At 43.1% G+C, this 23,148-nt stretch overlaps 1 protein-coding gene across 1 annotated transcript in view; it reads right to left on the bottom strand.

Annotated features, from left to right (window-relative positions):
- atxn1a (ataxin 1a) overlaps window positions 1–23,148 on the bottom strand; it is a 161,894-nt gene that overhangs the window by 122,853 nt on the left and 15,893 nt on the right. The gene's annotated exons all lie outside the window — the stretch shown is intronic.

Genomic DNA, 23,148 nt, shown 5'->3' on the forward strand with positions numbered 1-23,148 from the left:
TTACATGGCGATCAATCGTCACGGAGATAATAATTGTGATTAACGATTTAATTGTGTTTCTGTCGTTGAACATTGGAACAGATGGAATAGACAAACTGTACACAGAAATGACAGACGTATTTAATAACTTTATAAAAAATTAAACGTTTCCGATCCGATATTTGCATTTTTATGGAACAATATCCAAAATCACAGACAATATCCAGTCTGAAATCAGCATATGGATATAACATTGAATCTATAGGCATTGTCCCGATCACGGTTTGTTTCTCCCGATCCGATTCCGATCATTTCAAAATGACGTGATCGACCCCGATCAGGACAAGCCTAAAAATGAAACATTAATAGTGTAAATAGCCGATCTATAAGCACATAGGAGGTTGTAGATCTGACATTTCCACAATTTCTTTAAATTAAAACAAAAACAAAAAACAACAACAACATGGAAACGATTATGACGATATGCTAATCATGGTGTATCACTATAATCATGATGATACAGCGTTGTTCCGTTGGGTCTGAGACCTGACCGAACGCTTGCCTAAAACAACTGCTGACAATGGCATGGAAAAGTCTTGCTACAGCAGTTCTTTTATAGGCAAGCGACATTATGTTATAAATTAAGCTCGAGACAGAGAGACCAATCTGTCTTTCTAATCTTAGCCCCAAAACCAGCTGTGTAGCTGCAGCAGACACATGACGATGGCGTGCGTGTGTGTGTGTGTGTGTGTGTGTGTGTGTGTGTGTGTGTGTGTGTGTGTGTGTGTGTGTGTGTTGCTAGACTGTAAGGACATCATGCAGACACTCCCACACTGTGTGAGTACACAGTGAGATGTGTCTGTCTGTCAATCATTCACTGGAGACACATACTGAAGGATGGATATGCACGTACACACACACACACACACACACACACACACACAAATACACACACACACACGCACATGCACAGAATGGACTGCAAGTATTTTCCTGACTCAGCAGCAAAGAGAACAGGCTTCAGTTCTCGATCTGTTGCCCAGGTGTGTCTGTGTGTGTGTGTGTGTGTGTGTGTGTGTGTGTGTGTGTGTGTGTGTGTGTGTGTGTGTGTCTGTCTACGCAGTAGGTCATACCCTGCCCCTTTCAGCAAGCCTTTTTATTGGTCCCCCGTCCACTGTCCTTCATACATATACACACACACACACACACACACTGCAGCTGTCAATTGAGAACATGAGGCCATGGTGCAGTGCGCGTGCGTGCGTGTGTGCGTGCGTGTGTGCGTGTGCCATATCAGCTGTAGGATTACACTCCGACCTCTCTTCTTGTCTGGCTAATGAGCAGACCAGTGTCCTCAAGACAGAGAGGAAGAATGATATTTTCTATTTGTGGACATTGTCTTGTTTGGTGGCTGCGTGTCCTCGGCTGATCTGTGTCACACAGACAGACAGAACCACATGGCTTTTTAAACCCATTATTGTGCCCTTCACATGTAGTAGCGTGGATGGCCACACATCATAGACACACGCACACCCAGGGCAAATAGTATGTGTTTGTGTACTTATGTTATTATATATTTACATAAGAACCCATTTAGACCTATCATCGATTCTACAAATATCTTCTAAATCCTGACAGTTTTCTGTCAGTGGTTCTCAACCTTTTTCATGTCAAGGACCCCAAGAATTATATATATTTGGCCGCAGACCTCCAACTGAAAATATGTTGTTCCAGGGACTCCCCAGAAGCAAAGATTTTAGTTAAAAACGTTTGCTGTGAAAGAATATATATTCAAAGATTTGTGACACATTTTCATGATTTTTCAAAAATAGCAGACCTTAAGTATTACATAATGCTTAAAACACCAAAAGGGGTTGCGATGCGATCTGGCGTCCATCGTGTTAATTGTGTAGTAGATCAAACTAGCGTAAATTAGCAACACACAGAGGAGATTGTGTGGTTTATTGTGTGACATATTGTTGTCCTGTGCGTGCAGGGAGGGACGGCGAAGGATGAGGACAGGGGCCTGATGGTTGATGTCACGCCGCGGCCGTTCTGCTCAATTGGGCGAGTGACAGAGTGGAAGAGAGCGAGAGAGTGATGGAAGAGAAGGCGATGAAACGACATGATGATGGCTCTACGGAGGGAGGGAGGAAACGCTCCGATGACTGGACAGTGACTGGACAATAGGTCTTTCTGTCAGTCACCCATTTAGGCCCGACGAAAAACCTCATGTTTCTTTGTCAGTGGTTCTCAATATTTCATGTCAAGGACCCCAAAAATTATATGAATTTGGTCGCCGACCCCCATCTGAAAATATGGTAGTTCCAGGGAACCCCGCAGAAGCAAAGATTTGAGTTAAAACGTTCTGAAAGATATATATTCAAAGATTTACGCCACATTTTCACGAAGCAGCCACATTTAAAAGAGCAGATCTAAAAGCTCGTAGCACGGCACTCTGTGCCACGCTATGTGCTTGTAGATCTGTACTATATTCTAGTTCTGTGTTTTTGCAAAGTGGGTAGTTGCCGTCTATTCTTATGTACTTTACCAGTGTTCTTTTTGGCAGCAAATTTAGATTTTAGTTTCAGTCAAATTTTAGTCACCAGGAATATATTAGTGTTGGTCTAGTTTTAGTCGACTAAATATCATAAGATTTTAGTCGACTAAATCTACAGTTGATTTAGTCGACTAAAATGTATTTTGGTGGTCGTTGATGCCGTCTTTTTTTACACTTTCTGAAAATAGCCGATCTACACGTTGTGAGCTTGTAGATCTGCTATTTTCAGCATGCAACCAAGTGTAAAATGACTCATACTGAATCTCTTGTCCACTAGTCCCTTCCTAACATTTTAGTCTAGTTTTTATTTGTTGAAGAAATTGTCAGTATATTTAGTCTTAGTCGTCATAGCTTAGTTTTCATTCAGTTTCCATTTCGTTTTCGTCAGTGGAAAAAATGTAGTCGACGAACATTTTTCGCCTTAGTTTTAGTCAATGAAATAAACACACACACAGACCCTCCTAGGTACCGAGACAGATACAATCAATCTACTTTTTCCAGCCTATCTAACCTCAACCGTATCTATTCTCCACCAGGTCAAAGTTCAAAACTCAGGAGGGACCCTTCAGTCTCACACTGTTTGTTTGTGCTAATAGATATAATTACAAACAGTAAAACAGGGTGGCACAGTTGGTAGTGCTGTCGCCTCACAGCTAGAAGGTCCTGGGTTCGATTCCCGCTCGCGGCGTGTTTCCTCCTCCACGTCATCAGTGCCCATACCCGAAGGCGGGGTTGGCGAAAGGGCCTTTCTGTGTGGAGTTTGCATGTTCTCCCTGTGTCCCCCAGGGTAGGTAGTAGGTACCCTCACAAAAAACATGCAGTAATCCTGGTCACTAAACTGCCCCCCCCTGGCCAGCCGGGGCGCCTGATGGAGGGGAAAGGAACTGGTTGGAATAACGTGTTCCTTCCACGCACTACGTCCAACCAGGGAAACTCCTCCCTGTCAGGTGTAAAGGAGCATCTTGGACACTCAGGCATGAAGGAAGCATGAGTTCCCAACCCCCATAGAGGGCTTATATTAGGGGAAATAGCCAAGAATACACTTTTGTAAAAAAAATAACACCTGGACGTCTTTGGTGGGGACGTAACAACTACAAATATAGGTAAGAAAGCCTTCTAGCAAAAAAAAAATATATATATATATATATATATATATTTTTATTTTTATTTTTTTATTCCCAAGGGAGAGACGTCTTGACGCCAGTGGCATCCATTACTTAATAGGCAATTAGATGTCTTGACGTTTATGGCTACTAAACCGTTTTAAAAGTGCAGAGCACAACTTCTGTTTTCGAGGAGCAGCAGTCCAATTACAAAAATAGACACCCTTATCTTATCCTGAGTGTCTTAACCCATTTTGGACAGGAACCCCCTTTGTTGTTTTAAGCAAAAATAGCAGATCTACAAGCTCGTAGCGTGGCACTTGCAGATCTGCTATTTTGCTAAAGTCATGGAAATGTGGCGCACATCTTTGAATATATGTTCTTTCAGACCGAACATTTTTAACTCAAATCTTTGCTTCTGGGGGGGTCCCTGGAACAACATATTTTCAGATGGGGGTCGGAGGCCAAATACATACAATGTTTGGAGTCCTTGACATGAAATAGTTTGAGCACCACTGACATATAGAAACATGGGTTTTTCAGAAAACTGTCAGGATTTAGAAGACATTTTGTAGAATCGTCCTCGTGTCTAAATGGGTTAAGGGAGTCCATGATGAGGATGGCCTGAGACCATCAATTTGTTTCAAATCGGTACATCTTCTATACAATGTGTGTTCATTACTATTCCCGCTCTCTCCTCTTCTCCGCATCCACACAGCCCGTCACTGAAAGCCCTCTAATCTCATCTATCCGTCTAGGTCAACCGGTCAAAACATGGACTGTGGAACTGCCAATCAGCAGTGGTCCACAACGCTGAATTAATTTCAGCCTACACCCTCCTCCGAGTCCTCCAGTCTCTGCAGGGCTTGCTAAAAAGAGCCAATCTACAAGTCCAAGTGGACTTGTAGATCGTCTATTTTCAGCATGCAACTAATTGTAAAATGGCTCATACTGATCTGTTGTCCAATAGTCCCTTCCTTACGTTTTAGTCTAGTTTTTAGTGTTGACGAAATTGTCAGTATATTTAGTCGTAGTCACCATAGCTTAGTTCATTTCGTTTTTGTCAGTGAAAAAGGCAGTCGACGAACATTTTTCGCCTTTTAGTCGACGAAAACAACACTGTTCTGTCTTCCACACACACAGGCTGGAGGCGTTGCGTCAGGCTTCCATCACGTGGTCACCACGCACGAGTACAAGTACTTAATTTTTAGTACTCACTGATACAGAGTACCGATATGAGTACTTTTTTAATTTTTGTTGAGTAACCACTTATTGTACCCCATTTTTCTCATAGATGCAAATGGATCTCCGACCTACACTTGTCAGTTGTCATTTATGCTTGTAGATCGGCTGTTTTGGGGCGATTTGCTGCAGTGTTGTGTCAGACGTGCTCCCGTTGCATTCGTTCAGCCTATAGTGTCAATTGGATGTTTTGGTATTCGGGTCAAAGTATCGGGGCCGGTTCACAGTACCGAGTACGAGTACTTGAGGGTGGTATCGGCTCGAGTAATCGATACTGCGGTATCGGAACAACTCTAGTAGTGGTACAACGTTACTTAACTTGTTTTGCCTGGTTCAACAGTTCAATTAATGTTAACACCTTTCTTGTTTTAAAGTTTAAAACAAGAAAGGTGTTAACATTTAAGTTTAAAATTTAAACTTAATCATCACACAAAAATATGTACATAGGTTGTGTATATTCCTGTGCAGGAAGTCACCGACTTTGAGACCCCATAGCCTGGAGGGATGCAACGCTCTGATTGGTTCAGAAACTTCAGATACAACGTTTCAGGCTGAAACTTCAAAATAAAATGTCCACCATTTCCGTTTCCCTACACCTTTAAGTATTTATTTCATATTTATTTCATATGTCGATTTCAGCTTATTTCAGACATGCTCAGTACGTGAAGAGTCTGCCTGTGGCTATTAACTCATTTTGGATAAAGAAAAATAAAGCTGGAGTTTGCGCAGTCAAATCTGTTCACAAATTGTCTCAATCACAGCAACTTAACTTCCTGTTCTGTGGTGATAGGACAGAACTGAACGCAGACGAAATAAAGTCTCAATGAATTCATCATTCATTCATCGTCCTACTCAATAAATACATCGCCCTCCTCTTTTACTTTCTCCTCCTCCTCCTGTCTTTTCACCCCATCTCATCCTATCCACTTATACCACTTCTTCTCTCCTCCCTCCAGGGGAATGACATCACCACTCAGCCTTGCCACGCACACACACACACACACACACACACACACACACACACACACACACACACACACACACACACACACACACACACACACACACACACACACACACACACACACACACACACACACACACACACACACACACACACACACACACACACACAACCGAGAAGGACAGTCAAGAACACAAACACACACGTGCGTCGTGCGCACACGCACACAACATCCTGTTAAGGGCAATTTGCAAGTGTGTTTTGTGTGTGCGTGCGAATGTGTTTGCGAGTGAGTGAGTTCGTGAGTGCGTGCATGCATGGGTGCATAAAAGTGCACGTCTCTGGGGGAGACAAAACGGAGTGAAGTGCACTACCACCTCATGAGTTTGGGAATAAGCCAATAGGTGCATATGTGCGTGCATGTGTGTGTGCATGTGTGTGCGTGTGTGTGTGTGTGTGTGTGTACACATGTGAATAAGTGGGGATTGATGGGCCGCACTAATGTTGAACATCATCAGAGCAGAAACCTCCACCTGAGGGAATTACCCAGCATTCCTGAGTCGGACCACGTTAGCAGTGTGCCTGGACACACACACACACACACACACACACACACACACACACACACACACACACACACACACACACACACACACACACACTTAAAAGGCACCAATTGTGCCTACATCAGCATCTACAGTAACAGTATCTGATAGCTGCTTAAAGCCATGCTGTACTCTAGCTGTACTCTGTCCATCTACTCCTGATACCACTTGTTTTCATTAGTTTATATTAGGGAGTCGGGACGCAACAGTTCATATAAAACTAGAGGTACTATGGGCCGCTACGGGGCCCTCACGTGTACATTTCGGGCCAATACATGGCCCTCAAACCTACACCGATCCGACCGATATGCCCATATATGGAGATCCCTGATGTCGCCCCCCTTTTGTGCCTTTTGTATTATATTTAGATATAGCTGCATTGGGAATTCCTTACATTGTTATGGCTGAGTCATAGTGAGACGAGCGTGACGACATGGTCTGTCTGCCGGCCGTCCTCCCTTAAGACTATTTTAATACCAGGTAGGACCTGTGGAGAACTCTAGTTTTCGCTGGCAGCCGGCGGTGGTTGCACTAATAACTTTGGTGCAGGCCCGTCTAGAGTTTGAATGGACAGGCATCAGTCAAAAAGGGAGACATCGAAGAGGATGGATCACTCCTCCGTGTCATCAGTCAGTGCCCATAGCCGAGGCGGGGTTGGCGAAAGTACCTTTCTGTGTGGAGTTTGCATGTTCTCCCCCCCCCCCCCCCCTACGTGTCTCCTAGGGTAGGTAGGTACCCTCACAAAGAAAACATGCAGTAATCCTGGTCTCTAAACTACCTCCCCCTGGCCAGCCGGGGGGCGCCTGATGGAGGGCTGATGGACAATAGTTTTGTATAATATTAATCATGGTTAGGTTCAACCCAAGGTTCTACTAAAGTTCAACAAGGCTTGTTTACACAATCCCTTCCTCTTGACAGTTCTTCATCCATGTCTACACGCTGTCTCTCTCTCACTCTCCTTCCCTATCCTAACCACCCCATCTCCTTCCCCACGGTATAAATAAACATGTGCACTAAACTCCCCTCATTGAAATACACACACACACACACACACACACACACACACACACACACACACACACACACACACACACACACACACACACACACACACACACACACACACACACACACACACACACACACACACACACACACACACACACACACACACACACACACACACACACACTTTATACTGGTCTAGAATGAACCAGCTCAGTGTGGTTACACAGTGTCCACCCTCAGCCTTCAAGTGTTGAATTAGGGGGGAAATCCCTGTGACATACTAGCATCATGATTCATGTCCAGGTGGTGCACTTACAGTACGCTATGGAAACAGGAGATAGGCTACCTACTTATTAGAAAGAACAACTTGCACAATCAAAGAACAAGATTGTCGGCCTGGGCCATGGCTCAGCGGTCCAGGCACCTTGGCTCGTAATCCAGTCTGGCAGTGTGCCTCGGGTTCGACTCCCGATCCCGACGACCTTTACTGCATGTCTTCCCCCCCATCTCTCTCCCCCATTTCCTGTCAGCCTACTGTCTGTCCCTCCATAAAAAATATAAAATAAAAGGCGAAAGCCACAAAAAAAATTGTCAACAAAAGGGCTCCCAAGAGTCTTGCCAGAGCCCTCAGTCAATGCCACTTTGACTCTGCTTGGACCTCTTGGTTTTTCAACATCTCTAAAAACTAAGCTTCAGGGGGGGGGTGCCCCAGGTGCGTACCACACATTAGGCTCCAACGCAGCCCGACAGTGCGTCAAACGTTCGAATCCCGATCCCGAAGACCTTTGCTGCGTGTCACTCCCCATCTCTCTCTCCCCATTTCCTGTCCATCTCCTGTACTATCAATAATTTTCTTTTTTTTCTCCTTTGTACACTCAAAACTATGGCCATTCATTATCAATGGCATTTGATGTTTGTGTTATAGGACAAACGCAAACGTTTACAAGCACACTAAAAGCTGGGCATAGACAGAACAAGCTCCATGTTGTGGACTTCACCCCAGGACTTCACCCCAGGTTCCCTGGAGGTCATCACAGAAAGGAGAGCAGAAATAAGTGGCAGACTGTATGTAGTACATTAGAGAGAGAGGGCCACCCTCTAGACTGTAATACATTAGAGAGGGCCACCCTCTCTAATGTTAGTTTTAGTGGCCTTAGAAGCACCTTCAGTGGTGTGGGCTAATTATACACCATGGTGTTCTACTGAACCACGCAGAAGGTCTTTTGTGCCTGCAGCTGTCAGACTCCTAATGACATGTAGTAGTTACTACACCGCTGTCATTTTTGAGCTGCCATTAATTAAGGCTTCAATTACCTCGATGCGATTTGTTTTGTTTGAGTCATTGTATTTTATCTGTCAACGACGTGTGGTGGTCAACTTAGATGTGAGCTTGTAGATTATTATTATTTAAAAAAAATATTAACTTTTTATTGAATTTTAATCAAACATACATGTAAACGAAACGACTATGACAATTGACAATACATACAAACAGAAACAAAAGAAAACAAGACAATATCTGTACAATACACACAAGGGGAGATATCTGCCTCTCTTCTCTATTGATGAAGTACCTCAAACAGGTGCATCTGCTTCTACAGGTTAAACAGATTTAACTGAATTGAAACAAAGTCAGGTCTTATGGTAGAGACATGTGAGCTTGTAGATTTTAGGGCTGCGAAGGCATGACATGTACTCAAGCTTGTTGGAACAGCCGTTTGTAGTCAGATGTCGCATATTGTACAGTATGTCTCCATCAAATCTGTCTGATTAATTAATCGGTCTGCTTAATCGGTCCGTCTTTACAGATAAACAAGCCCAAAGTAACAGCTTGAACAGATCTACAAGCTCACAATATTAAATATAAAAAGGTATTAGAGTAAAATCTGACTTGCCTAAGCCTGCAGTGCAGATACCCTGTATGGACAAAATTATATATTTTTAATACAGAATGAGATCATATCGACATCGGTAATATTGGTCATCGGCCATAAGTTATATCGGATATCGATGTCGGCCAAAATGTCTCATCGGCACATCCCGTACTGCACCAAACGTCTTTCTGCACAATTATTATAATGCTGCTTGGCACATCCACTTGACTAAATCTACAGTTGATTTAGTTGACTAAAATGTATTTTGGTGGGCCTTGATGGCTGATTTGACACTTCGGCCATTTTCAGCATGCAACCAAGTGTAAAATGACTTATAATGGATCTCTTGTCCACTAGACCATTCCTAACATTTTAGTCTAGTTTTTATATATTGACGAAATTGTCAATATATTTAGTTTTAGTCATCGCAGCTCAGTTCATTTAGTTTCCATTTAGTTTGTCAGTGAAAAAACGTAGTGGACGAACATTTTTCGTCATACCATTAGTCGACAAAATCAACACTGGTATGCACTTGACTTTGACTAGTTGCCTAGTTTACTAGTCGACTAGTTGTTAGGCCTAGTACCTATTATGTAAAAAAATTGTAGATTTAGAAACTATGTACATTGGTGACTATAACTATAATCTACCTGATCTTGAGGCCTCCAAAAACGGGGGGAAAACCCCAACTTGTATTTATTTATTTTTCTTATCAACTAGTCACCTAGTACCAACGAGGTCAACTAGTGGATTTACTAGTCGACTAGTTGCTTAAAGCCCTACTGCATACCATGTAATCGTGTATCCCCACTATCTAGCACTCCCAAGTCCCAACCCAGCGCCCCTGACTGCATATTGTGCAGTGAGGTGAAGCAAACAGCTGATGAGAGAAGATGTTAGGAAGAGTTTTGTCCCTCGCAGGGGAGGACACAGCGGGACGTAGAGAAGTCACACGCACACATCATGAAGTTCTATCGCTGTGGCACATACCTGCTGGCCGCACAGGTGTGCACACACACACACACACACACACACACACACACGCACACACATACACACACACACCCACCAGCTGTCCCTTGGGCTCCCAGGACAAGGTCTAATGGCCAAGATGGAAGAGGACAACGAGGCAATGGAAATGCGGTGGAGACACAACATTGTGTGTGTGTGTGTGTGTGTGTGTGTGTGCGTGCATGTGTGTGTGTGCGCATGCATGTGTGTTCGACCATCCACTTCTGGCTCATTGCCAACACAGTGCCCTTAACCTAAATAAAATCCAGTCATCTTTGTTTAACCTTGACTAGTGTGTGTGTGCACGCTTATAGTACATACCACGTATAATGTGTGTGCACGTACTATAAGCATGTGTGTGCGTGAGCGTGGATACGTTTGTGTGAATATGTTGCCCTTTGAGGTCTCCATTAGTGTGGGCGTGTGTGTGTGTGCTGAATAGTCGCTCATTTAAAGCAGCACTTAACTATCTGCACGGTCATCAAGGTCCATCGTATAAAGACACACGGCGGAGCCTGCTGTGCTGCCGCATCCAAGTGTCACACACACACACACACACACACACACACACACACAGACAGACAGCAACGCTCCATTCTGTTGACCGCAGCTCGCTCTTCTTGTGACATTGTGTGTGTCTCGTTACGTCACCGTCGTGTTATGTCACTCTCATGACACATCGTAAAAATGTGCTCCTGCTGTCCCCTCCGGTTAGCACCAGTCCTCTGGCTGACAATCGGTTACATAACCGAGGTTACGGGGCCAGAGTAGCAAGCATAGCACAGCACTACAGCCACACCCTGCTCGGCTGTTTGCATTCCATAGTAAACTACGCCTGTCAATCCTTAACAGGCTGTGCAGCCGTGCGTGCATTCAGTACACTGGGCCTGGCTCCAATGGGGCCACGTTCAAACATGTCTTACATGACCATCCCTTTCCCCCGCAGCACAGTACACACTATACACAACAGCTATACTACCACCAAAATGGAACAAAGAATATGAGTTTAGGTTATAGTCTTATCTTACGTTAAAGCTGCTATAGGCAATAAGATGTCAACATCTTAATGAACTTTTTATTTATATATCTTTTGGTATTCAGACAGCCAGCAATGGGAAAATGCTCCCCAAAAGAATGTAGTCTCTGTGACACATCTAGGGGCCACAATCTGCATTCAAATATTTTCCTAGAAGCTTTGTCATTGGTCGATTTGCCTATCTACTTCCTTATTGGTTAGACATTTCGACCTGGTTTTTTTCGACCAATGACAAAGCTTAAAAGCTGCAATCCATAGAACCGTCGACGTCCTACCTGGGATTTGAAATTGAATATAGGTCTCCTGGTCCTGGACTAGACGCCACATTTCTACCACTCTTTCAAGGCACAAGAAGATATTGCGCTGTGAGCTTCAGCCAGTAATAGTTGTGAACCAGTAGGTGTCCGACTACAAGCTGACACCAGGGCTTTTTTCCCCGTCAAGAAACTTGTTTTTCTCCCTCATAACTAATTAATCTACAGCAGGGCTATTCAACTGGCGGCCCGCGGGCCAAATGCGGCCCGCGGAGCGCCCCCTAGTGGCCCTTGGAATAATAATTAAAAAAAAAAAAAAAAAAAAAAAAAACTTTTTTTTTTTTTTTTTTTTTTTTTTTTTTTTAAGAGAGAAAGTTACAGGTATGATGTGCGCGATATATAAAGTGCTAGATTATCATAATGACAGTAATCAGCCATAGTTGTTTCTAGGGGTGGGGGGCGAGGGGGGAAGCCCCACCCCATGGGGCCCGCGACCCGCAATTGTATTTGCGCGCGCATGAGACTGGACCATGGTCTTATTCAAAACTTATTTATACTACTTATTATTTGTGGACCTTCAGCATTTCTAGTTGAGGACCCCTGGCCTACATAGATCTTTGTGTTTGAACACAAAATACATTTGTAGAATCAAAAAAAATCCGCGCTTCGCGCGCACGCTTGCGGCCCTCCACACACAATCATTCTACAGTTGTGGCCCCCGACCTAATCTAGTTGAATACCCCTGATCTACAGCCTCGTACAAGATTTAACAAACTGTCAGAAGAACTAATAATATTTATGAGTGTTACAACAGTGCACTGACAGACTTGCCCTTTAAAGCATGGCTGACACATGCATTAGCATGAACACATGATGGACACACACACACACACACACACACACACACACACACACACTTGAAGGTAGCCTTGGGTCAGGCCTAGAGTCAGTTAGTGCCATCTCCTTCCCTGACACGCTCTTTACCAAACACCCAAACACAGACGCACGGGCGCGCACGCCCACACACACATACTGTACACACACACACAGTCCATGCATGATTAAAAGACTCAAAGTGGGACAGCCAGGGATATGAGAGAGATAACTTACTGCACAGCTTGAGCTATTCCTTACAACGTGCCCACACAGACACAAACACATGACCAGGTCTCTCTCTCGCTCTCTCATAATCTACACTCTCTCACACATCTAAAGTCTCCCCCACAGGTTCAATAATTGAAGTGATTTCCCCCCAGTGAAACAGCAGGGGAGAGGAGAACAGCAGCCCAACTGGTTATTGAAGCTAAGCCAGATAAGAGAAGAGCAGATGAAGGGAAAAATATTATTATCAGCATCCTCCATTCATTCCCCTTGGGTGGATGTTTTGCTGCAGCGTTTGTAAATCCCTGCACTGTACACTACACAAGGTCCTGCATTATGGATAACTGAACCACACGCTGTTGTCGGACACACTAGGACGGACACTCTTAAGAGACATTTTGTCTCCTTTTGGGACTTTGGGGAAATGAAAAAGGCATGCTATAGTTCTGCGGCATCAACCACTGTAGGACTGCACCCCTGGCTTGACCCCATTTGTTTCTTCTGACACAGATTATATTCACGTGTGTATTTTGTCAAGCGATACTAGTCTGTGACCGACCTGAAGAATACCATTTTCTATCAATTACTCACGCCGGTAATTAAGCCTTGAATTCATGGCTAATGTTTGTAAATCTTGCATTCCTTTACGGTGATTGAAGAATCCACGAGGCAACAACACACAAGCTTCACTTCACCCCAGCTGAACAACACAGGCCGAGTTCAAAGCTGAGCCCAGGTGCGCTCCTAATTTGTGTAAGAGACCTTTTGCTAAATGCAAAAATGCATTGTTTATTTGAAAGTACTGAGGAATGAGGATATGACGCTTGTATTACTGGAACTACGTATTTTCAGACGGGGGTCGGCAGCCAAATTCAGATAATTCTTGGGGTCCTTGACGTGAAAAAGGTTGACACCACTGACATAGAAATATGGGTTTTTCAGAAAACTATCATGATTTAGAAGAAGTTTGTAGAATCGAGTTTGTTTGGTGGTCGTTGATATATGAAGTTACCTATTGTACTTCAACTAACAACATCAAAGTTACCCAGGAATTAGTGATGTGCTGCTGAAAGTACAAAGGTCATGGCCAGGCGTATTGCTAGGACATACAGTAGGTCAATTTTGTTTGACTAATACTGTAGTTTAGTTGTCAAGCTGTACACGATCATATTTTTGGGTTATCAGTGTAGGGGAGAGGTCATCGTCTTGAGGATCCTGGATGTGCACAGCTATCAAAACACTAGTGTACGTGGTGGATGAATGGACATATGGATGGACAGAGGCACCAATATAGCATCCTTACTATGCATTATACAGTATGTCTTATTATACTGTATTTGTATTTTCCTGTGAAGCACTTTGAACTACAGTGTACAGTTGTACACAATGTACACTAAATTGTGCTATATAAAAGTTGGTACACTAGACAGACGGATGGACAGACATAATTGGTTATAGGAGTGGTTGCACCGCTCAAAAAAGTGAGGTCAGAAAAGTGAGGACGCCAAAAGTGATGGTGGCCGGAATGTGATAATATATGTTCATAAGATCGCGACACAAGTGTGATTTTATTTTTTACTTGACCGAAGGCGAACCTAAACTGCGAAACAAAACACTGAGGTTTGTGGGCTAAATGGAGCGTTGCAGCCCTAGTCCCTACTCCTACTACAAGTGTATGTGGGCTAAATAGACCCTTGCAGCCCTAGTCCCTACTACAAGTGTCTGTGGGCTAAATGGACCCTTGCAGCCCTAGTCCCTACTACAAGTGTCTGTGGGCTAAATGGACCCTTGCAGCCCTAGTCCCTACTACAAGTGTCTGTGGGCTAAATGGACCCTTGCAGCCCTAGTCCCTACTACAAGTGTCTGTGGGCTAAATGGACCCTTGCAGCCCTAGTCCCTACTACAAGTGTCTGTGGGCTAAATGGACCCTTGCAGCCCTAGTCCCTACTACAAGTGTCTGTGGGCTAAATGGACCCTTGCAGCCCTAGTCCCTACTACAAGTGTCTGTGGGCTAAATGGACCCTTGCAGCCCTAGTCCCTACTACAAGTGTCTGTGGGCTAAATGGACCCTTGCAGTTCTAGTCCCTACTACAAGTGTCTGTGGGCTAAATGGACCCTTGCAGCCCTAGTCCCTACTACATGTGTCTGTGGGCTAAATGGACCCTTGCAGCCCTAGTCCCTACTACATGTGTCTGTGGGCTAAATGGACCCTTGCAGCCCTAGTCCCTACTACAAGTGTATGTGGGCTAAATGGACCCTTGCAGCCCTAGTCCCTACTACATGTGTCTGTGGGCTAAATGGACCCTTGCAGCCCTAGTCCCTACTACAAGTGTCTGTGGGCTAAATGGACCCTTGCAGCCCTAGTCCCTAGACTCCCTACTACAAGTGTCTGTGGGCTAAATGGACCCTTGCAGCCCTAGTCCCTACTACAAGTGTCGGCAGTGCAGACAGTGGCCGTCCTGGCTGGTTGCACCATTATTGGACTAGTTCACTGGCTATCATTCATCAAAGAGGAGTGTGGACATTTGTTCTGTAACCTCTTAACCCATTTAGACCCGTTTTCTGAAAAAACTGTTTGTGTCAGTCGTTCTCAAACATTTTCACGTCAAGGATCCCCAAAAATGTATGTAACTGGCCGCTGACCACCATCTGAAAATATGTTGTTCCAGGCATTTGAGTTAAAAACGTTCGCTCTGAAAGAATATAATATTTAAAGATATCCACCACATTTTCACGATTTTTCAAAAATAGCAGATCTACAATCTCGTAGCGCGGCACTCGGTGCAGATCGTAGATCTGCTATTTTTCAATAGCTAAAGTATAACAATGCGTAAAGGGTTCCCAAATTCCCGTACAGAATGGGTTAACTCTTCATGGAAAGCCACTTCTGCAATCTTCCTGGATGACTAAAATAGCTCTCGGCCAGTTTGCTTTGGCAAGTGCAAACAGAAGTTTACTGAACTCTGTTCGTCTGAGTGAATCCAACAGTCTAATTTTGGATGTGTGCGAGTTACGGGAGACCGAAGTTCACCGTGGATAGGCTTTTTAACACGGAATTCCGTCAAATGAAATTGACTCATACCATTTTGTAGATCTGTGGTCCAGGATTAGTTCATAGATGGCGGCTTCCATAATCCTCTTGTGTCAGTTTTCCCTCACCATAGCCATATGTGGAAGGATTTGGGTTGGGTGGAAGTTTGGATGAACGTTTTGTGGAAGCTAATTCCAATCATCTACGTCTACGAGCTTGTAGGTCTGCTATTTTTAAAAAATCGTGAAAATGTGCAGGCGCAAATCTTTGAATATATATTCTTTCAGAGCGAACATTTTTTTAACTCAAATCTTTGCTTCTCGGAGGTCCCTGCCCGGAACTACATATTTTCAGATGGGGGTCGGCGGCCAATTACATATATTTTTTGGGGTTCTTGACATGAAATATTGAGCACCATATAGAAACATATGTATTTCAGAAAACTGTCAGGATTTAGAAGATTTTTTTTTATTTCGACGTTAGGCCTAAATGGGTCCGGGCGGTTAGCTCTAGGCTGCTGAGCCAGCCTGACGGCATGCCGCGGGTTCGACTCCCGATCCTGACAGCCTTTGCCGTGTGTCTCCCCCCAATCTCTCTCCCCATTTCCTGTCAGTCTACTTTCAACCTATCAATAAAGGTAGAAAAACGAATATATATATATAATACAAACTGTTAAAATACAAAATAAAAAAGGTACATGCCAGCAAAAATTGCCACTCAATTGAGTTAAAAAAAAAGAAAAGTAAAGTGTGTATTCCGTGTTATTACTAGTGCATCACTATCAGTTATACAGCTTTTGTTGTGTGTGTGGACCCTAAAGCCATCCTCGGATAAAAAAAACTGAACTTTTCCATATTTATGTGGGACAGCCTAATTTGAGCCACATGTGATGGCAATCTTGTAGCAGCAAGGCTAGTGGTGCTTAACTCATTTAGGCCCGACGTCGATATTTAAAAAATGTTTTCTAAATCCTGACAGTTTTCAGAAAAATTCTGTATCAGTGGTGCTCAATATTTCATGTCAAGGACCCCAAAAATGATATGTAATTGGCCGCTGACCCCCATCTGAAAATATGTTATTCCGGTGACCCCCCCCAGAAGCAAAGATTTTAGTTAAAAACGTTCGCTCTGAAAGAATATAAGATTTGTGCTGCATTTTCACAATTTTTCAAAAATAGCAGACACCTACGAGCTCGTTGTAGATCTGCTATTTTTCAATAGCTAAAATATAACATAATGCAGGGTTCCCGCTCAGAATGGATTAAAACCCACAAACGAGTAGAGGAATCAGGGCATAATACACTTACGAGGCATTACTGTATGAACCTTTGCCTGAAGGTTTTAAAAGATTAGAAGCAAACAACAACAACAATAACAGTCATAAACCCCATGAATCCTCTTCTCCGTAGCTGTAAAGGAAGGAGGGTGAGCAACATTAAGGCAGTGTTGCCTCACACTGACCTCCCAGCGCACGTGACACACACACCTTTCCCTGCCGAACATCAACCCACTCTCTCTAAGTGCAAATGGTGTGCGTGAGGAGCCTTTAAAAAAAAGGTATTACTCAACACCCCCCCATTCCCTGTGCCCCCCCCCCCCCACACACACACCCTTCAATCAGTTAGGTATAGTGTGCGTCCTGTCAGCCTGCCAAAGCACTCATCTCTCCATCTCGTATAGCTGCGCCATGCTAGAGGGGGCATAGTGGAGAGCCGTGAAGGGAGCTGATGGCGCCGCGCCACGTAGCGTTAGCCAAGCAGGCTGAGTGGCCATGCCTCCTCCTCCAATGCTCATAAGAGACACAATAAGAAACATGACTATTGGTCAGAGATTAAAATAGGGTGCATTTTGCATCCCAAAGTGAGCAGCACTCTTATCATCATACATAATTTAATTCTGGCCAATCACAATTTGCGACCTCACTTTTCTGTCCTCAACTGTTTTCTGCGATACGTACTTTCCTCAGGCAATCAAATCATTGCTATGAGGTGCTCAGCCAATCAAATCATCGCTATGGGGTGCTCAGCCAATCAAATCATCGCTATGGGGTGCTCAGCCAATCAAATCATCGCTATGGGGTGCTCAGCCAATCAAATCATCGCTTTTGGGTTCTCAGCCAATCAAATCATCGCTATGGGGTGCTCAGCCAATCAAATCATCGCTATGAGGTGCTCAGCCAATCAAATCATCGCTATGGGGTGCTCAGCCAATCAAATCATCGCTATGGGGTGCTCAGCCAATCAAATCATCGCTATGGGGTGCTCAGCCAATCAAATCATCGCTATGGGGTGCTCAGCCAATCAAATCATCGCTATGGGGTGCTCAGCCTTTCAGATCATCACTATTATTCACACAAACACACACAGCTGGGCTTAGGAGGGGCTGGCGCTCCTCAAAAACATTGCAACAGGTTGCATTTTTTTCATGTTGACCTTAACTCTCGCACTGGTTTGGTTTGGTTTGTTTATTTAGCATGTGGTACAAAAAATAGACAATAACATATCAAAGAAACAAAAAATACAATGCAAGGAAAGGAAGAAGCCAGAAGGCTTATATGGAATCCTTTCCTGTAGGAAGAGGTCATTGGTTTAAAAGATTAAAAGTTCATAAAGAACAGTACATAAATTGGCAAAGGGGGGCAGCTGTGCAGTAAAGAAATAAAAACACAGCCAGAGTTATAAGACATAAACAATACAACAACAAACACACAAAAGAAAATATAACGCATCAAAGTAAAACATGTAATCTACAGAGAGGAAAAAATAAGATATTTCTTTAGATGTTTTTTGAATATTGACAAGGATAATGAGGATTTAAGTGAATCATCTAGGGAGTTCCATAGATGAGGGCCTCTAAATTTGATGAAAGATTGATGTTTGGACGTGCGACAATAGGGTAATTCAAAATTATCTCTTTGCCTTGTGGGGTAGGAGTGAATGTCAGAAGTAACACGGAAGAAATTGTGAAAAGAAGACGGAATGTCTTGTATGCATTTTTTTAATTTAAACATAAATAAACAGGTCTGAAAAACGTTTACTTTGTCAATGGGTAATAGTGAGTATTTAATAAAGAGCGGGGCAGACGGCTCATACCGATTTGAATGTGAAATCATTCTCAGAAACCTTTTTTGAATGATCAGTAATTTAGTGAGATGTGTTGAATATGTAGCAGCCCAGACAATATTACAGTAATTAATATGAGGGAAAATTAAGCTATAATAGAGTGTTAAATGACATGAAGGAAGAACAAAGGGGCAGATTTTTCTCAATATACCAAGCATCTTCATAGACTTCATACATACAGCATCAATATGTTGTTTCCAATTTAAAAGTTCGTCTATAATGACACCCAAGAATTTAGTATGGGGAACCTGGCAAATTTCAGAGCCATTGATTAAAATTCTAGGTTTTTCTTTGGGAAATGTTTTGTTTATATTACTAAAAATCATGAAGTTGCATTTTTTTATATTGAGGGTAAGCTTATTCAATTGAAACCATTTGAAGACATCCAACAATTCATCATTAACATGTTTAACGAGAGTGTTTAAATCCCTGTGTGAGGCAATAAGATTAGTATCATCTGCAAATAAAATAGGAAGAAACTTATTGCAGTTCATGGTTAAATCATTAATATAAATCAAAAATAATAAAGGACCAAGTATGGAGCCCTGTGGCACTCCGACTGATATTTTCAACTTTGCAGATATACAACTATTGATACATACATATTGTTCTCTGTCTTCTAGATAATTAGAAAACCACTTGAGAGCAACATCCTGTAGGCCATATCTATTAAGTTTAGAAACAAGAATTTTATGATTTACAGTATCGAAAGCTTTGGTTAAATCCAAGAAAACCCCAAGAGCAAATTTCTCGTCTTCTAGAGCAGAAGAGATATTGTTGGCAAGCTGTAACAGAGCTTGTTCAGTTGAGTATTTCTTGCGAAATCCATATTGGTGGCAATAGAGGATGTTGTTCTGAAGTAAGTGAGCTGAGATTCTGGAGTAAATAAGTTTTTCCAAAATCAAATCAGCACTCAAATGTCACTCTCTTCTAAACCAAATTCAGCAACAGATTAATCGGAAACGTCACCTAAAGCCTTGACATTCACCTGCAGTTACGGCACTAATAGTACTAGTTCTATTCTGAACAAATTGTTTTTTTTATCACCCTGAATTTCCACAAAATATGATATTACCGACTGTGACTGAGAAGGACAATTTTGTAGAATGATCCACCTTATTTATAACCACAGCAATGTGTTACTTGGTTAAAGAAACAACACAGTAAACAGAAGATTGTGCGTTTAAATCCCAGTAGCATTTCTAATACTTAACCGACAATACTTTTAGAGTTCAGACTACTTCTGTATTCCATGTGCCTGCACCAACATGCAACAAGTGTGATCAGTATTCTTTATTTATGACTGCGCCGGCTGACAATTGTGTTTGCTCAGCAAACCCACAATATTGGTGTCTAGTGTACCATCTATCACAATTACTCGTGGTATATTGGGTCCTGTCGGAGCACACTGATGCAATCATCACGCATTCTGTGTTCACGTCACCGACAATAAAATATAATTTGTAACTCGTATATCGGCTGTCTGGTTTGGTTAACATAATGTTGCACAATGTCCTATTTCACCGATATCTGCCGCCGCTCTACTTGCACAAGTGACTGATAGTGTGTGTGCCTCAGCATCTTTGTATTTTATGTTGTTAACTTGTCAGAATTTTACTTGGTGACTGAATGGGTTGGCTCATATAATGTTGCAGGTCTACAAAATCATTAACCCATTTTGGGGCAGGAACCCCTATTGGTGTTTTAAAGCATTACGTTGTGCTTTAGCTGTTGAAAAAATAGCAGATGAAAAATTGTGAAAATGTGGCATAAATGTTTGAATAATGGGGGGGGTCCCTGGAACAACATATCAGATGGGGGTCGTAACTAGATGGGTTTGGTGTTTTAAGCATTGTGTTATACTTTAGCTATTGAAAAATAGCAGATCAACAAGCTCATAGCGCGGCACAGTACATTCTCAGTGGGGGAAGCGTTTTCATCGAGAGCTTCCCATGATGACAGACAGACACAGACTGAGACTGTACTAAAATGACGGCCACGCGTGTTATTTTTAGTCTAGACAATAAAGCTTAGTAATTCCCCATTAGGTCACTTCGGTCAATTATTTTACCACAGGTATTTTTCTTGGCAACGAACTAGCCCGTGGATGGAGAAATACAGTCATAGAAGGCGGTGTGTGTGTGTGTGTGTGTGTGTGTGTGTGTGTGTGTGTGTGTGTGTGTGTGTGTGTGTCCTGTCGGTTTGTACAGTCAATGTAGAGGTCAGGTAGCAGAAAACTAGTTTATCCTATTGTTGAGTATATGACAGTGGAGACACATGGAAAGTGGAAACGCCTGTTAACCTCATTTTACTGTGTCCCCCTTCTCTCAAACACACAAAGCGATAAAGGTTACAAGGTGTGTGCACGGTCGGTCACACATGGACAAAGTAACACATTTTATGCCCCGGAATCTTTCAAAATAAAAGGCGCTAGAGTGCCCAGCAGATGAAGGAGATTTTACAAAACCGGGAGGTATAAATAATGTTCGATTACTACCTCACGCTATTAACTCATTCAGGACGGGAACCCCTTTTGGTGTTTTAAGCATTATGTTAAACTTTTAGCCATTGGAAAATAGCAGATCTACAAGCTCATAGCGCGGCACGAGCTTGTAGGTCTGCTATTTTTGAAAGATTGTGAAAATGTGGCACAAATCTTTGAATATATTCCTTCAGAGCGAACGTTTTTAACTCAAATCTTTGCTTCTGGGGGGGTCCCTGGAACAACAGATTTCCAGATGGGGGTCTGCGGCCAAATACAGATAATTCTGGGGGTTCTTGACATGAAATATTGAGCACCACTGATATAGAAACATGGGTATTTCAGAAAACTGTCATGATTTAGCAGACATTTTTTGGTTAAATACCCTTCCAGTCCCTGCCAGCGAGGTCAAAAAACAGCCAGCCAGCCAGGACATCTATTCAGTGAGCTCAAAAGCCAGGCATCCAGTCAGTCGAGGCTGAACCACAGCCATTCATTCACTTAGATTGCCAGCTAGGCAGGCATGACATGAGGCATAGACAGAAAAATGCCAGCTGTTCAGCCATGAATCAATCTAAAAACCAGCCCAGCATCTCCTTCAAACCACAGCCTTGCAGGAAAGGAAATGGCTTCGTGTGTGCGATATATCGAGTATAGTCACTTCCACTGCCTCTCTCTCCGAAATGAAACACTGAAATCATTTGAGGTTTCACTGTGACACATTTTCAGGAAGAAAATAAAATAATAAAAACAAAAGCAAAACAAAAACTTCATGAGAAGCGAGGAAGTCGTCGAGAATAGAACTTTTGAGATGCCACCACTGACTTAAATATACAGGGAAGTGACCGAGCATGAGCAAACATGGCACAAAATCACAGCTGGGCAGAGACTGCCCAGAAACACCATTTCATTGTAGGGGCACAGAGTTACAATGAAACACAAATGATCTTTGGACTGACATGTGTGTAAAATACACACACAGTCACACACACACACGTCACACACACACACACACACACACACACACACACACACACACACACACACACCTGACATCAGCATCATCAAGTGAAAATAGTAGCAGCACAAGGCAAGGTGGTGCCAGGACCGCCAGAGGTTTAGGGTGGGTTTCGGTATTCCATGGATTGTTTGTATCACTGGCCGTTTTCCTGTTATTGAATTCCTCCCCCGATGCATATCCTCCTGGCTCACACTTAAGTCATTGTTGATACCCACACACGCCCTGTGCTTGCCGCACGCCCTGCCATGGCAGCGGGGGTCCGGTCCGGGCCTGGGGCCAGCCAGGGAACTTGCACACGGAGGAGGAGCGCCCCCACAGATAAGGCTGCACAAAGATTGCGGGTGGCATCTTATCAAGAAACCTCAAATTGGTATTTTGTTTGACCAGTCTCCAGACCACGGTTTCTTTTCTTTTCAGATTTCTAGGTGTGGAATGATGCCAAGATTTCAGAAGTTGATACAAATGTGTGACTGATAAATAGGGTATTCAAAGAGACATTACGTGCTTTCAGGCGGGATAGCATGTAAGCACGTGTGCTCATTTTTTTAACCCAGCACCTCCACGCAGTTCTGTCTGTCTGTCTGTGTGTGTGTGTGTGTGTGTGTGTGTGTGTGTGTGTGTGTGTGTGTGTGTGTGTGTGTGTGTGTGTGTGTGTGTGTGTGTGTGTGTGTGTGTGTGTGTGTGTGTGTGTGTGTGATTATATTCAATATAACATATGCACCAGCAGGTTGTTCAGCTCAGCTGTAATCAATAATG

Source organism: Protomyctophum parallelum, assembly GCF_964188405.1.
Source record: "Protomyctophum parallelum genome assembly, chromosome: 1".
NCBI lineage: Eukaryota > Metazoa > Chordata > Actinopteri > Myctophiformes > Myctophidae > Protomyctophum > Protomyctophum parallelum.